Below are 16175 nucleotides of genomic sequence, written 5' to 3' on the forward strand. Positions count from 1 at the left end.
CCCTCAAACCTGGCCCACCACAAGCTCACACCATTCCAACACAGCTTGGCCCTGGCAGATGCTAAGTAATCCTGGTATTTGTCCCTTATCCACTTCCTGGCTGCTTTCCCCAGTATAACTGGTACAAACCTTCTCATCTTGACTTCGATCCTAGCCAAATACCCATTTTCTTCTTTACCAAGTAACCAGAGACATTCTAGACTTAGTTTTGCTTTTGAGTCCCCACTTTATCTCCCATAAAACCTTCTCCTGCCTCTCCACCCACTTTTCCTTTCCTAAAATGTATTCCCCTCAGAAATCCTCTACAAAGCCTTCCCTGAGTGCCTCCTCTCTCCCTGCAGTCCTGAAGCACTTCTTGTTTATACCTTTCATTTGCCTTTTAAGGTCCAGTTACTAAGTATTTCTTACATATTTTTTACTTTGTATCTTCTTTTAATATTTTAATTGCAAAACAACAGTCTGACTGTCTTTTATGCACATATCCTGTCTACCCAACCAGATTGAATGTCCTCCAATGCTTTGTCCTTTCCCATCTGCTCTGCTCCCTCTCTAATGACTCCCTGGGATAGAGCTCATCTCTTTGTAAATGCCGTGTATGCAGCACATATTCTTGCCACCAAGCTCCTGCTCAGGTCCCCCCGGCCCCCAGCTTCATGGTTCTCTCCCTTTCTGCTTATCAATCGAAATCTACAGTCTTTCCAAGGCCACTTCAAATTCCAGTGAAGCCTTCTCCAGCAAACACAGGTCCATAATTATCTGTTCTTTGAGTTTCCATGGCACTCCTGTCTGTACAGGTTTTTTCATGCTTATATACATATATTCTTGTTTTATGTGTATGTGAGTATGTGTACTTCATATTTCTCTAAATAGATTGGAAACTTACTGAGGACAGTAACCAAGTCCTTGGTTTTGCATTTCTCATAGTACCTAGCACAGTGCTAGCTATTTTGAAGGTGCTTAGTATTTACTTCCAACATATATTTCAAAAATTGAAACATAACTCAGATTTTTTTGTTTCAAACATGTTACAGTAAACTAAGGCAGTAGCAGCTCTAAACTGAGCAATTCTTCAGCCCAAAGTGAGCAAACACTAAACCCTTAGAGGGAAGGGTTTTGTGTGTTTAAAAATCTCTTTTCAACTTCCAGCCAAGATGGAGGCCTAGGTAGATACATTGTGCCTCCTCACACAACCAAAAGAAGGACAACAACAAATTTAAAAACAAAACACAACCAGAACTGACAGAAAATCAAACTGTATGGAAATCTGACCACCAAGAAGTTGAAAAAGAAATATTCATCCACACTGGTAGAAGAGGCAGAGATGGGCAGCCAGGGCAGAGAGGGCCTGTGGCAAAACCCAGGGTTCCAGCATAGAGAAATACAGCCTCAAAACCTCTAACTGAAAAAACCTGTGGGGACTGAAGTGCCAGGAGAAACTCCCAGCCTCACAGGAGAGTTTGTTGAAGAGACCCACAGGGTCCTAGAATGTACACAAACCCACCCACATGGGAATCAGCACCAGAAGGGCCCAATTTGCTTGTGGGTAGCAGCAAAAGTGACTGAAAGCTGGCAGAGAGCTGAGCAAACAGCATTGTTCCCTCTCTGACCCTTGCCCCACATACAGTGCCACAACACAGCAATCGACAATTGCCCTGCCTGGTGAACACCTAAGGCTCAGCCCCTTACTATGTAACAGGCACATTGAGACAAAAAAAATATGGCCCAAATGAAAGAACGGATCAAAGTTCCAGAAAAAAATACAACTAAATGACGAAGAGATAGCTAACTTATCAGACACAAAGTTCAAAACACTGGTCATCAGGATGCTCACAGAATTGATTGAGTATGGTTGCAAAAGAGAGGAAAAAGTGAAGGCCATGCAAAGTGAAATAAAGGAAAATGTACAGGGAACCAACAGTGAAAGGAAGGAAACTGGGATTCAGATCAATGGTTTGGACCAGAAGGAAGAAATAAACATTCAACCAGAACAGAATGAAGAAACAAGAATTCAAAAAAATGAGGACAGGCTTAGGGACCCCCAGGACAACTTTAAATGTTCCAACATCTGAATCATAGGGGCACCAGAAGGAGAAGAGGAAGAGCAAGAAATTGAAAACTTATTTGAACAAATAATGAAGGAAAACTTCCCCAATCTAGCAAAGGAAATAGACTTTCAGAAGTCCAGGAAACTCAGAAAGTCCCAAAGAAGTTGTACCCAAGGAAGCACACATCAAGCACATCATAATTACATTAGCCAAGATTAAAGATAAAGAGAGAATCTTAAAAGCAGCAAGACAAAGGGAGATAGTTACCTACAAAGGAGTTCCCATAAGACCATCAGCTGATTTCTCAAAAGAAACCTTGCAGGCAAGAAGGGATTGGAAAGAAGTATTTGAAGTCATGAAAGGCAAGGACCTACATCCAAGATGACTCTATTCAGCAAAGCTACCATTTAGAATGAAGGGGCAGATAAAATACTTCCCAGATAAGGTCAACTTAAAGGAGTTCATCATCACCAACCCTTTATTATATGAAATGTTAAAGGGACTTCTCTAAGAAAAAGAAGATCAAAACTATGAACAGTAAAAGGACAACAAACACAACTATCAACAATCAAATCTAGAAAATAAAACAAAAACAAAAATGAACTAAGCAAACAACTAGAAGAGGAACAGAATCACAGAAATGGAGATCCCATGGAGGGTTATCAGCGGGGAAGGGGCAGGGAAAAATGGGGAAAGGGTACAGAGAATAAGTAGCATAATGGAAAGTACAAAATAGACAGGGGGAGGTTAAGATAGTATAGGAAATGTAGAAGCCAAAGAACTTGCATGTACGACCCATGGACATGAACTAAGATATGGGGGAGGTGCAGGTGGGAGAGGGGGTGTGGGGCAGAGGGGAATATAGGGGGGGGAATGGGGCAACTATAATTGCATAATCAATAAAATATATTAAAAATATAAATAATAATTTTAAAAGTCTTCTCTCACAGCACATCAAGTTCAGTGGCAGTGTACACAGCACCCAACTTCACAGGGTTGTCTTGTTTAGTTGTCCAAGCCCAGAGTACCAACACCTTGAAAGAGTCTGCCTGAATCAAGAATTCAGCCCTCGTTTGCCCAAATGGAAAGGTGGATGTGGCCAAGCAAAGCTGACCTGATGAAAGCCAATGTGTTCAGCTTCCTTTCAAATCAGCAACCATAATTGCCACTAGCATTTAATATGGCACCAATCACACCTGTGTTCTGGGGCCAGGAATAGTGGCCAGCTCAGTACCTTTTGAAATGCAGGTGGCTGAAATCCAAGGCAAACAAGACTGAGCAGATGAATCACAGCAGTGAGACCCAGCAGCTGCCATTGTAATCCAGGGAGCTTACCCACAATCCAGCAGGGCAGGGTGTAGCCTGTAAAGTGCTGGACTTAGGGCTGATTCGGCCTTCAACCCTATGAAGTTGGGTCTGCACTAATTGCTAATGTTAAGAAATTGTCTTGACGCTTCCTCGTCTAAAAAATATTGTTGACCCTCCTAGATTAGGGAGGTAGGCTCCATCTTAGAAGGTGTGGCAATCTACAAACACAGTATATATACAGATGACAAGAAGCTAACAACCAACATTCCCAAGCTCTTTCATTATAAATTAAGTTCTCAGGATCATATTTTAGCAAGGCAGCCCCTCGATTTCCATTAGATCAAAAGCCAGACAGAATAGGGTAAAGTTGAGATATCATAGACTCAGAAACTTCTAAATTTTGTTGCAGGGTGTTTTTTATCCCTCAGATCTAGCAATAGCAATTGGTAGAGAAGAGAACAGCCCATGGACGCTGTGGGTGCATGGACAATGCCAATCCAGCTCTCCCTCACAAATCAGTAGAGAAAGAACCTATAGTCATTTTCCTATGAGGCCAGCATGTTCTGAGGCATGATAGCAGAACCCCCTGGGCCCAGGGCACATTAGTCTGAGTTTTGAAAGTCCAGAACTTTAATTAATTTATTTATCCAACCAATAATTTATCAAGCATTTACTATGTTCCAGACATGTGTTCTAAAGTCTGGGTGTAGCAATCTTTAAAGTAGGAAAAGCCAGGAGGAGATGGGCAATTAATAAGTAAACAAGTAAATATTTAGACTATCAGATGGTGACAGATGGTGACAGTTCAGAGAGACCCTAGAGAGGTACAGGAGAAGCTCTGCAGAACTGCTGTTATTATTGCCACTATTAGAATTAATAATAGTAAGTTTCTTACCAGCCACTTTAAGGACTTTGGCTTTGACTCTGAACATCAGTTAAGGTCCAGCTGAGAAACAGAAGCCACATCAGTTATTTCAACAGAGCTAATTTGATATAAAGAAACATTAATTGGGAATAAAGTCATTAACCAGGTGAATGGGTAAGAGAAATAGCTACTGCCAGAAGCTCTCTCCATCTCTAGGACTAGGGGAACAAAGGGTAAATGATTAAAATTTAGAAGTTCAGAAGAGGATAGGTGCTATGGGGCTGGAGTCCAGACCACTGAGAGAGGTCAATGGCAGGTAGAGCTGCTGTCCCTGAGGAAGCACAGTGACACTGGTTTTTGAGTGTGGGAAAAGTTGCAAAGTGGATTCAACTGTTGTTACAAGAAGGAACTGCCACTGCCAGGGTGAAGAAGCAGCTGGGGTGCCACTCACTAGAGCTGCAAGCAGACAGGAACTCCCAGAAAACAAAACTGGAAGGAGTAACTCCTCTCTCCCTACTCCAGAGGTGATGGTTCATTCTAGCACCCCTAAATGGCTGAACCCAATAGGAACCCAGCTAACAAAGGAGAGTGGTGGTTTTCAGGCCCCCAGCCCCAGCTACATAAAATCAAGTATAGAAGGATGGATTTGTCATTGAGAGCCAATGGCAATAACTGACACCCTCAGGATGAGACAGGAAGGCACCAAAGGATTTTGAACAAGGGAGTGACATAAGCTGAGTCATTCTGACAGCTGTGTTGAGAATAGACCATAGGAGAGCAATAACAGTGGAGGTGGGAAGAGTTGATTGGATTCTGGATATTGTTAGTCCCATTGTATTTGCTGATGACTTGCATGTGGGCTGTGAGAGAGGAATCAAGGGTGACTACCACACTTTGGCATGAGTAACTGAATGGAGACAAATTTACAGAGAGAAAAGACTGAGCAGGAACACACTAATGAGGGGAGGGGCTTTCTGAAGCTCTTATTAGGGCACATTAGGTTGCCCTAATAGAGGTTGATAGGCAGTTGGATACCAAAGTCTAGAGCTCAGGAGAAAGTCTACATTAGCCATGTGAATTTAAAATCACAGATCATGTAGATGGATTTTAAAGCCATGTGATTGGATGAGATCACCATTGACGCATCAACATGGCTCAGATACACAATGGCTGGGAGTAAGATTTTGAGTCAGAGTAACATTGATTGAAATCCAACTCTACCACCACTGGATATTCCCAGGCAGTTCTTCACCACTCTAAGCCTTGAATCCCTCATCTGTAAAATGGGGATGGTAATCACACTGACTGTGTTGGTTCTATGTGAGAATTAAATGTGACAAAGTAAGTAAAGCCCATATACCAGTGCCTGACATTCATTCTAAGCTGCAAATGTGAGTTTGTTCTTCTCAATGAGAAAATAAAGGACAAAGAAAGTAAAGATGAGAACCTGAGTAACTCATCAAAGGTGACAGAACTTCCTTTTACTTGTGAATAACCAGCCAAGGAGAAAGAGGAAACACTAGACGATCATCAGATATGAACAAAAATAAAAGACAGATTGACAGAAAAATTCTCAAAGGAAAAAATTAACCATGCTTTAAAGCGTCAAAACTGAGTTTGCAGGGCAAGACCCGCATAGAAACAGAATCCTTGCCATGAGATGAATTATTTGAGACTTAAGTGTGCGCCTGTTGTGAGCTGGGTGAGCTGCAGATGAGTCAGGATGAGACACTCAGCCCCCACACGTCAGTCACCATTCACTCCAACTCAGCCTGGGAACACAGCCCCATTCTCCTCCCATTAATTGTTCACCTCTCATTAAGCATTTTCACATGCGGCAGGCATTCCTTTCCAGAGCTCAACTGCAGGGTTATGTAAGGTTCTACGGTATTCCTGGCCCAGGAACTGAGACCAGCTGCCTTCACAGGACGCTCCCTTCCTAGGAGGTAGGTCAGCTCAGGAAACCAAACTGCAGATCACAAAGCTCGGGAAATCCAGCAGTGGAGTGAACGAGGCTGATTGTCCTCAGAGCATGCTCTCCTCAAGTGTAGTGAGCACCCTGCTAGGACACCCCAATGTGTGAATCAGTGTTCCATCCTCCCAGGTCGGCGAGTGGGACCTTGTCACAAAGTCTCCCCATGGCTACTTCCTTTGGTATCAAAAGCTCTCGACATTGTTCTGCTGACAGTAGCCTTTTCCACACAAGTTCCCAACACTTTTAAAAAGTAAAAACTCTACTGTCCAGGGATTTTGTTTCAAACCGCTGTTTCTGGCCACTAGGAGAGATTCATCTGGAACAGTGATTCTCAACTTCAGCTGCAATCAGAGTCTCCAGGGGGGACTTTTAAAGTGCTCAGGCTCCACCCAGGCCAATTGCAATGGGCTCCATTGCATTCCCCAAAAATGCATATGCTGAAGTCCTAACCCCTCAGTGAATCAGAATGTGGCCATATTTTAAATAGAGTCTTTAAAGAAGTAATTAAGATAAAATAAAGTCATTAGTATGGGACCTAATCCCATATGACTGTTGTCCTTATAAGAAGAGAAGATTAGGACACAGACAAATACAGATGAAATAATATGTAAAAACACAGGCAAAAGACAGTGATCAACAAGACAAGGAGAGAGGCCTCAAGAGGAATCAACCCTGCCAATACCTTGATCTCTGACTTCTAGCCTCCAGAACTATGAGACAATAAACCTCTGTTGTTTAAGCCCCCTAGTCTGTGGTCCTTTGTTATAGCAGCCTTAGGAAACTAATACACCAATTGAATCAGGATCTCTAGGAATGAGGCCAGGCACCAGTATTTTTTTAAATGTTCTTCCAAGTGCTCTGACTATGTATTTGTATTTTAAAAGTCACTATTCTAGACTATAGATTCCCCTCCAGTCTGCTAAAACCAGTGCTAACCCATTAGATTGTTTCTCTAAGAATGCAACATGTGTACTTGACATACGGTCCTTCCTTCCTTCCTTCCTTCCTTCCTTCCTTCCTTCCTTCCTTCCTTCCTTCCTTCCTTCCTTCCTTCCTTCCTTCCTTCCTTCCTCCTTTCTTCTCTCCCTTCCTTTCACCCTCCCTCCCTTCCTTTCTTTCTTGACAAAATGAACAGGAGAGAGATCACAGCCCTCACCTCAGCCTCAAACTCAGCATAAAGGAAGCTAAGTCCCATCTACCATCCTTCCAAAAAAATCTGAACCACTAAGTGGCCCCTAAGAATATCCATAGTAGAGCTGAAGACCGAGAAAAGGGCTTTAATTTGATGAAAGACTCCAAGTGAGGGAAAAGACCTTGTGCAAAGACTAACAGGAAAAGATGAGGTGATGACTTCTCTTTTGGAGAATTCCCCTGTCAGACAGAAAGTCTTTTTTTTTAAACTTCTGCCTCATTTAGCTTTTGGAATGTCCCATTTTCCACAGCAACATCTTGCTAGGAATGGCCAAATGCCTACTACAAGTGCAGCAAAAGACAGATGCAGCAAGATACTAGAGACAAATTTGTGTGAGAGGCCTAGCTTGATTTTCTTCCCAATGGTTGCTTCAAAATAAGCTGCCATCAGTGACATGGTCACTGTACCTCTTTAAATAATGACACCAAGATGGACTTGACAGCTTGCAAACCACCTCTCCTTCTCTGTGCCTCTATTTCCCAGCCTGTCACACAGACATGAGAAATCTAAACATACGAGCACCTCTTCGGTGAAAGTGATCAATTAGAGTTTTAATCATCCTTGTTTTCATCATCCAAACCTCATCCACATGTTTCCAGGTACTTGCTTGCCATCCCTTCCCCCTCTTTTCAGTCATTCCTAAAAGCTTCTATTATCAATCACTGCATGGGGTAAATTTTCAAGTCAGCAGTCAGAGTTTTTAAGCTGCATGACTTCTATTATAGCCAAGAGGAGGCAGGTGACCAACACCAATGCACTCTCAAAAACCCCCTCCACAGCTTACTCCCTCAGTGTTCATTTATGCATTTTCATTGCGAGGTTGGGTTTTTTTTTTATTTTTTATTGTGATTCTGTTACAGTTGTCCCAGTTTTTCTTCCTTTGCCCTCCTCTGCCCAAACCACCTGCACCTGCAGCCAGTTCCCACACTGTTGTCCATGTACCTGGGTCATTCACACAGGTTCTTTAAATAGTCCCTTCCCTTTCTTTCCACTATTATCCTCCTTTCCACTACCCCCTGGTCACTGTCACTCTGCTCCATGTTTCCATGCCTATGGTTCTATTTTGTTCATTAGTTTATTTTGTTCACTAGATTCCTCTTATAGATGAGATCATATGGTATTTGTCTCACCATTTGGCTTATTTCGCTTAGCATAATATTCTCCAGTTTCATCCATGCTGTCACAAAAGGTAGGAGTTCCTTCTTTCTTTCTGCTGCAAAGTATTCCATTGTGTACATGTACCACAGGGCTTTGTTGTTGTTATTGTTTTAAGATTTTATTTTTAAAGAGAGGGAAAGGGAGAGAGAAAGAGGGAGAGAAACATCAATGTGTGGTTGCCTCTTGCACACCCCCCATGGGGGCCTAGCCTGCAACCCAGGCAAGTGCCCCAACTGGGAATCTAACTGGTGACTCTTTGGTTAGCAGGCCAACACTTAATCCACTGAGCCACACCAACCAGGGACAGTTTTTTGATCTACTCATTTACTGGGGGGCATTTAAGCTATTTCCAGCACTTAGCTATTGTATATAGCACTGCTATGAACATAGGAATGCATAAGTTCTTTTGAATTGGTGATTTGGGATTCTTAGGGCATATTCCCAGCAGTGGAAGCACTGGGTCAAAAAGAAGTTCCGTTTTTAGTTTCTTGAGGAAATTCCATAATGTTTCCACAGTGGCTGTACCAGTCTGCATTCCCACCAACAGTGCACTAGCGTTCCCCTTTCTCCCCATCCTCACCAGCACTTACTGTTTATTGATTTATTAATGATGGCCATTCTCACAGGTGTGAGATAATATGTTGTTGGGTTTTTGATTTGCATCTCTCTGATGACTAGTGATGTTGAGCATTTTTTTCATATGTCTATGGGCCATCTGTATGTCCTCCTTGGAGAAGTGTCTATTCAGGTCCTTTACCCATTTTTTTAAATTTTATTTTAATTGTTGTTCAAGTATAGTTTTCTGTCTTTTACTCCCATCCCAGCCCCCCTCCCCAGTCCTCCCCACTTCTCTCCCATTTCCACCACTCCCCCTAGTTTTTGTCCATGTGTCCTTTATACTTGTTCCTGTAGACCCTTCCCCTTTTCCCCTGAAATTCTCTCCCCTCTCCCCTCTGGTCACTGTCAGCCTGTTCTCTATTTTAGTGTCTTTGGTTATATTTTGTTTGTTTGCTTGTTTTGTTGTTTAGGTTCCTGTTAAAGGTGATATCATGTGGAATTTGTCTTTCACTGCCTGGCTTATTTCACTTAGCATAATGCTTTCCAGTTCCATCCATGCTGTCATAAAGGGTAGGAGCTCCCTCTTTCTTTCTGCTACATAGAACTCCATTGTGTAAATGTACCATAGTTTTTTGATCCATTCATTTATTGATGGACATCTAACACTTTGCCCATTTTTTAATTGGATTGTTTGTCTTCCTGGTATTGAATCATATAAGTTCTTTATATATTTTGGAGATCAAACCCTTGTCCAAGGTATCATTGGCAAATGTGTTCTCCCATAAGGTCAGTTCCCTTTTCATTTTGATGATAGTTTCTTTAGCCATGCAGAAGGCTTTTAGTTTGAAATAGTTCCATTTGTTTATGTTTTCCTTGATTTCCCTTGCCCTAGGAAATATATTGGCAAAAATATTGCTATGTGGGATATCTGAAATTTTACTACCTATGTTTTCCTCTAGGACTTTTATGGTGTTGAGACTTATATTTAAGTTTTTTATCCATTTTGAGTTTTTTCTGGTATATGGTGTAAGTTGGTGGTCTAGTTTCAGTTTTTTTTGCATGTACCTGTCCAGTTCTCCCAAAACTACTTACTGAAGAGGCTATTTTTACTCCATTTTATGCTCCTGCCCCCTTTGTCAAATATTAATTGACCATAAAGACATGGGTTTATTTCTGGACTCTCCATTCTGTTCCATGGATCTATATGTCTGTTCTTATGCCAGTACCAGACTGTTTTGATTACAGTGACCTTGTAGTATAGTTTGATATCAAGTATTGTGATCCCTCCTATTTTGTTCTTTCTCAAGATTGCTGAGGCTATTTGATGGTGGGGGGGTGGTTCCCTGTAAATTTTAAATATTTGCTCTAGATCAGTGAAATATGCCTTTGGTATTTTGATAGGGATTGTGTTGAATTTATAGATTGCTTTGGGTAGTATGGACATTTTAATGATGTTCATTCTTCCAATCTATGAACACAGTATATGCTTCCATTTATTTGTATCTTCCTTAATTTTTTCTTCAGTGTTCTATAGTTTTCTGAGTATGGGTCTTTTATTTCTTTGGTTAAATACATTCCTAGGTACTTTATTTTTCTTATTGCCATAGTAAATGGGATTTTCTTCCCAATTTCTGTTTCTGATATTTCATTGTTGGTCTACAAAACTGCTTTTGATTTCTGGATATTGACTTTATATCCCTCTATTTTGCCAAATTCACTTATTAGGTCTAGTAGTTTTTTGGTGGAGTCTATAGGATTTTCTATGTACACTATCATCTCGTTTGCAAATAATGACAGTTTTACTTCCTCCTTTCCCATCGAATGACTTTTATTTTTATTTCTTGTCTGATCACTGTGGCTAGAACTTCCAGTACTGTGTTGAATAAGAGTGGTGTAAGCGGACCCCCTTGTCTTGTTCCTGTTCCTAAGGCAAAAGCTTTTAGTTTTTGCCCATTCAGTATGATGTTGGCTGTGGGTTTCTCGTATGTGACCTTTATTGTGACGAGGTATAGCCCTTCTATTCCCACTTTTCTGAGTGATTTTTATCATAAATGGGTGCTAGATTTTATCAAATGCTTTTTGAGCATCTATTGATATGATCATGTGGTTTATGTTTTTCATTTTTTAATGTAGTGTATTACATTTATTGATTTGCAAATATTATACCTTCCTTGCATCCTTGGGATGAATCTCACTTGATCATGGTGTATGATCATTTTAATGTATTGCTGAATTTGGATGGCCAATATTTTGTTGAGGATTTTAGCATCTATGTTCATCAGAAATGTTGGCCTATAGTTTTCTTTCTTTGTGTGTCTTTACTTGGTTTTAGAATTAGGATGATACTGGTCTCATAAAAAAGAGTTTTGGAGTCTTTCTTCTTCTTGAATTTTTTGGAATAGCTTGAGAAAGATAGGAGTTAGTTCTTCCTCAGATATTTTGTAAAATTCACCTATGAAGCCATCTGGTTCAGAGCTTTTGTGTGCCAGGAGTTTTTTTGATTACTGCTTCAATTTCACTAGTTGTTATTGGTCTCTTAAGGCTTTCTGCTTCTTCTTGATTCAGTTTTGGAAGACTGTATGTTTCTAGAAATTTTTCCATTTCACCCAGGTTGTCCAATTTCTTGTCATATAGTTGTCCATAGTAATTTCTTACAATCCCCTGTATTTCTATGGTATCAGTTGTAACTTCTCTTTCATTTCTGATTTAAGTTATTTGGGTCTTACCTCTTTTTTTGTTGATGAGTTTGGTTAATGGTTTGCCAATTTTTTTCATCTCTTGAAAGAACCAGCTACTGTTTTTATTCATGCTTTGAATTGTTCTTTTAGTCTATACATCATTTAATTTTGCTCTGATCTTGATTATTTCCTTCCTTCTACTTCCTGTGGGCTTTGTTGTTGTTCCTCTAGTTCTTGTAGATGTAGGGTTAGTTTGGTTACTTGAGATTTTTCTATCTTCTTTAGGTAGCCCTGTATTGCTATGAACTTCCCTCTCAGTACTACTTTCACTGTGTCCCACAGGTTTTGGGTTGTTGTGTGTTCATTTTCATTTGTCTCCAGATACTTTTTTATATCCTCTTTGATTTCATTGTTAATTCATCATTACTTAAAAACACCTTATTCAGTCTCCACATATTTGAATGTTTTTGAGTTCTTTCCTTAAGATTGGTTTCCAGTTTCAATTCACTGTAATCTGAGCACATGCTTGATATGATTTCAATTTTCTTGAAATTTTCAAGGTTTGTTTTATATTCTACCATGTAGTCTAACTTTGAAAATGTTTCATGTGCATTTGAAAAGACAGTATGAAAGTTGGGGTGAAAGTTTCCATATATATGTTGGTACATATCTATTGTTTATATGGGATTTTTCTATCTTCTTTAGGTAGCCCTGTCAATATATATATCCATTTGGACTAGAGTGTCATTTAGTGCCACAATATCCTTGTTGATTCTTTGTTTGGAAGATCTATCCATTGTCAACAGTGGGTTGTTAAAATCCTGTAAGATGACTATGTTGTTGTCAATATCTTTCTTGAAGACTTCCAAGACTTTCTTTATATATTTAGGTGCTTGTATTTTGAGTACATATATGTTTACAAGGGTTATATCATCCTGTTGGGCTACTCCCTTAAGTATTATGTAGTGACCTACTTTGTCCCTTTTTATGGATTTTGTTTTGAAGTCTATTTTCTCTGATATAAATATTGCTACCCCAGGTTTTTTTGCATGTCCATTTGCTTGAAATTTTTTTTCCATCCCTTTACCTTCAACCTGTGGAGATCTTTTGTTCTGAGGTGAGTCTCTTGTAGACAGTGTATATGTGGGTCATGTTTTCTTACCCATTTAGCTATGCTATGTCTTTTGATTGGAGCATTTAATTCATTTATGTTTAAGGTTATTATTGATAGGTACTCATTCATTGCCATTTTTACCATACCTGTGTTTCTCTCTCCCTTTCTATCTCTCTCTCTCTTCTCATTTTTATAGCAATCCTTTAGCATCTCTTCTAGTGCTGGCTTGATGGAGATGTACTCTTTCAGCCTTCTTTTGTCTACAAAACTCTTTGCCTTCCATTTTAAATTAGAGCCTTGATGGGTAGAGTAGTCTTGGTTGTAGGTCCTTGCTTTTCATTACTTGCAATATTTTGTGCCAGTCCCTTCTGGCTTGCAGTGTTTCTGTTGAGAAATCAGCTGATAGCCTTATTGGAGCTCCCTTGTATGTTACTAGTTGTTTCTCCCTTGCTGCCTTTATGATTCTCTCTTTGTCTTTAAAATTTGCCATTTTAATTATGTTGTGTCTTGGAGTGAGCCTCTTTGGGTTCATCTCAATGGGGACCCTCTGTGCTTGCTGAACTTGCATGACTTTTCCCCTCACCAAGATAGGGAGGTTTTCTGCCATTATTTTTTCAAACAGACTTTCTACCCCTAGTTCCTTTTCTTCTTCTTCTGATATTCCTATGATATGAATGTTGTTATGCTTCATGTTGTCCTGAAGCTCCCTTAAACTATATTCATTCTTTTTGAGTCTTCTTTGTTTTGTTGCTCTGACTGGGTATTTCTTTCTACCTTGTCTTCCAGCTTGCTGATTCAATCCTCTGCTTCATCTAGCTTGTTTTTAATTTTTTCTAATATATTTTTCATTTCAGATATTGCATTCTGCATTTATTCCTGGTTCTTATGCTAGGACATAGTTTCTATGTCCTTCTGCATGCTGCTTTAGTTCCCACTAAGTTCACTGTAGCTCCCATAAAGTTTCCTTGTAGTTCTCACTGAGTTCCTTGAGCATCCTTATAACAATTATTTTGAATTCTATGTCTGATAGATTGTTTGCCTCCATTTCAATTAGCTCTTTTTCTGAGGATTACTCCTTACCTTTCAATTGGGCTTTATTTCATTGTCTCTTCATTTTAGGTGATTTGTTTTGTTTGTTTCTGCATCTCAGGTTGTTCTGCTTTGCCTGCCTGTCTTCACTGGTGGCCTACTGTGGTAGGAGTTCTGTGAGACTCAGTGGTTCAGTCTCTTTGATCTCCTGATCTGAATGCTCTAGAGTTGCCCTTTATTCAGTTTATGTGTGCTTTCTTGTTTTACTTGGGCTTTGATTGTTGATAGCTCATTCATTGGTGGTTTCTCCCCTCTGGCTAGCTAACTGGGGGTCACAACCCCCGCCATGTCTTGCATGCTTCCATTGTGAAGTGTCTTCTGTACTCCTTGGCTTCCAAACTTCATATCAGGTAAGATTCCATTGAATGATCAGTTTATTTTTCAGAAGATCAGCCAAGTATTCAAGTCGGAGCAAGAGCAAGTGGACTCAGCTTCCACCTACTTGGCTACCATCTTCTCTCTTCCAAGGTTGGGTATCAACAAAGCCTTCTCTTAGAGTGGCTGTCTTTCAGGGAGGGCCTAGGAGAAATGGGAAGAGAAGACACTGAACCAAAAGAGAGATCATTAGGAAAGTGGGTTTTCAGAGCATTTTTCTTAGGCATTTTATCACATCTACCAGAGCCAGCTCTGCTAGGAAGGAACTTGTGATGAGATTGGGTCCCTGGTTCTCCCTCCATCATTCTAGGTTCCCTTTTTTCAATCACCAAAGTGGTCCTAAAGAATACTTTTTACCCACTGATGAAACCGTTCCTACACAGGAAGTTCTGACCCACATGCCAGCAGCTCTGGAGCCCTCTTGGCTCTGCCTGTGTGTTCACTGTGGAGGCTCCATCTTGGCCCACTCCTCTCTGGTCTCTGGTTTTTCCTCCAATTTGGACCAAACATTCTTTAGTGCTGCACCTTTGGTATCTGGCCCATGTTTACATCCATACATTGCCCTTCATATGATATCTGTAGGTTAAATAAGACCTCCCTGTCCCTTGGAGATTTAGGTAACCTGTATACTACCCAGTTCTAGGCCACTAAATGTCTAAAGTCTTCCCTGCAATTTCAGCCAATTTAAGAGACAATCCTCTCTGCTACTTGTTCCCTCATCTTCACATTTTGTTTCTAGTCCCTATCATATTGACACCCCCACCTCTGTATTCAATCCTGGTCCTGAAAAATAATTAAAAGTACTATATAGAGGGGAGCAAGAGGAAAGATTTACATAAAGTAATTAAGAATTCATGATATTTTTAATAGTGTAACAAAACCAATTTCTTTTTTTAAGTATATTTTATTGATTATGCTATTACAGTTGTCCCAATTTTTCCTTTTTTGCCTCTTCTGCCCAGTACCCGCTTCCCTCCAGCAATCCCCCCTCCACTTTAGTTTATGTCTATGGGACATGCGTATAAGCTCTTCGGCTTCTCCATTTCCTATACTGTTCTTAACATCCCCCTGCCTATTTTGTGCCTACCAATTTTGCTTCTTAATTTCTCCCCTTTTCCCCTATTTTACCCCTTCTCCCTTCCAGCTGATAACCTTCAAAATCATCTCCATATCTGAGATTCTGTTCCTATTCTGGTTGTTTGCTTACTTTTTTTGGTTTTTTTGGTTTTTGTTTTTAATATTCAGTTGTTAACAGTTGTGAGTGTGTTGTCATTTTAATGTTATGGTTTTGATCTTCTTCTTTTTCTCAAATAAGTCCCTTTAACATTTCATGTAATAATGGCTTGGTGATGATAAACTCCTTTAGCATTACCTTGTCTGGGAAGCACTTTATCTGCCCTTCTAAATGAGAGCTTTGCTGGGTTGAGTAATCTAGATTATAGGTCCTTCCTTTTTATCACTTTGAATACTTCTTTCCACTCCCTTCTTGCTGCAAAGTTTCTTTTGAGAAGTCAACTGAGAGTCTTATGGGAACTCTTTTGTAGGTAACTATCTCCTTTTCTCTTGCTATATTAAAAGTTCTCTCTTTATCTTTAACCTTTGGCATTTTAATTATAATGTGTCTTGGTGTGTTCCTCTTTCAGTCCAATTTATTTGGGACTCTCTGTGCTTCCTGGCCTTATATGCCTACTTCCTTCACCAAATTAGGGAAGTTTTTTTTCATTAATTTTCAAATAAGTTTTCAATTTCTTGCTCTTCCTCTTCTCCTTCTGGCAGCTATGATTCGGATATTGGAACATTTGGAGATGTTTCAGAGGC

Source organism: Phyllostomus hastatus, unplaced genomic scaffold (genome assembly GCF_019186645.2).
Source record: "Phyllostomus hastatus isolate PE091 unplaced genomic scaffold, TTU_PhHast_1.1 phas_contig_524, whole genome shotgun sequence".
Lineage (NCBI taxonomy): Eukaryota > Metazoa > Chordata > Mammalia > Chiroptera > Phyllostomidae > Phyllostomus > Phyllostomus hastatus.